Source organism: Lontra canadensis, unplaced genomic scaffold (assembly GCF_010015895.1).
Source record: "Lontra canadensis isolate GAN:19392208 unplaced genomic scaffold, GSC_riverotter_1.0 scaffold27, whole genome shotgun sequence".
Classification (NCBI taxonomy): domain Eukaryota; kingdom Metazoa; phylum Chordata; class Mammalia; order Carnivora; family Mustelidae; genus Lontra; species Lontra canadensis.
The window spans coordinates 15,974,539-15,976,162 of NW_022631021.1; the positions used below are offsets into that span (position 1 = coordinate 15,974,539).

The 1,624-nt window shown below is 34.0% G+C and overlaps 1 non-coding gene across 1 annotated transcript; it reads left to right on the top strand.

Annotated features, from left to right (window-relative positions):
* The first annotated feature begins 1,194 nt into the window (after nt 1-1,194).
* LOC116871803 lies at nt 1,195-1,298 on the top strand. Its single transcript, XR_004383512.1, has one exon. It is a non-coding gene; the product is annotated as a U6 spliceosomal RNA (small nuclear RNA).
* Nucleotides 1,299-1,624: the final 326 nt, after the last annotated feature.

Sequence of the window (1,624 nt, forward strand, 5' to 3'; positions counted from 1 at the left end):
CCCCACCTCCACCCCCAACCCTCATTATTTTCAAGCAACTTCTAGAATCGTATCATATTATCCATAATTTAATCATGCATAAACACATCTGGGCAGGTCTGTTAATGAATTTCCTCATATTCATGTTGGCTTCCTGCATGTTTTGGCAGCTCCATAATCTTTCTGACATTTACTGTCTTTTCTTTACCCTATGTGGAAGTTTGTTCTGAAGGACAAAATATAACAACTAAATATGGAAAATGCTAAGCTGGCCAGACTTGTTTAATTTTCCTATTACTTTGATTCATATTTTAGGAAATAGCATACAATGTGGAAATATATGAAATTGCAAGCAAAATTAAAACAGTATTTGTATTTTTTTTTAAAAAGAAAGGGGAACTCTTAACCACAGGGGAAATACAAGTTAAGAACTTCCAAGCTCTACTCCTCTTATTTTAAGAACATATTAAATAATGTTAAGGTAAGACATATATGCCCTAGTTTGAGAGGAGCTTAGAGAAAGTCCAGGATTAGGGGACATTCTGAGGGAAAATCTTTCTTGGGAATAATTAGGTGCAGCCCACACCAGAACTGAGAAATAAGATATTGTTGAAGATGAAAGTCTGATCAGAAAGTATTAAGTCACATACAATATGGTTTATAAAATATAAATATTTGAAATGTTTCTTTTGGGAAAAAAGTACTATCTTTCCATATATGTCTCTATACAGTGATTTTAAGTGGGCTTCCTCAGTACATGGTATATATTAACAAAAGGACACATTGTCAGGGTTGACTGGGCTGGAGGAGGATGATAATTTTATTATTTAAAAATCACATATCATTAACAGTTGCCTCTATCTTTATTTTTTCTGCCTTTTTTTTTTGGTCTTCACTGAGAGCCAGAGCTAATTTATTCATTCAGTGCATCTGAGTCATGGTACTTTCTTCATAAATATACAAGTTAAATATTTGGAGGAATACATAAAACAGATTTCTAATTTTTCAAATCCAAATTTAGCATTCTAAAATTTATCAAGTTGAAATTCCCTGTTAAACTGTTGTTCCAAAGCAGAAAACTTCATAGACTCATAAAGATTTTTAGCAGACTAGAATCTATTGAAATGATCTAATTCAGCCCCATGTTTGGGGCTGGAGGTCTGTGGATCAGATGAACTGCCAAGGGTCACATAACTAAAAAGTGTCAGTTCAAGACTCCCTTCAGCAGCACAAATATTGAAATAGGAACCGTGCAGAGAAGATTAGCATGGCTTCTGCACAAGGATGACATGCCAATCTGTGGAGGATTCCATGAAAAAAAAAAAAAGAAGTGCCAGTTCAGAGATAAGAAAGCAACGTTCTTACCTTCTAGGTTGGTGTCTCCCTCCCAGAGATTACAAAAGATGAGAGTTTTTATCTCCAGTGACAAATGAAGAAAATTTTTTGATTCTTTTACTTAACGATGTTATAGAAACCTGTACTTTACTACTATGACCATGAATACAAGTCCTTTCAAGGAGGTATGTGATTTTTAAGGGTTCGTCAAGCTCTAAGATGATGGATTTCTAAGAAGAGGCTCTGGTTCACATTTTTTAAATTGCATACTATATTTTTGCATAAACTAATGTTATAAAATGATGCCAAG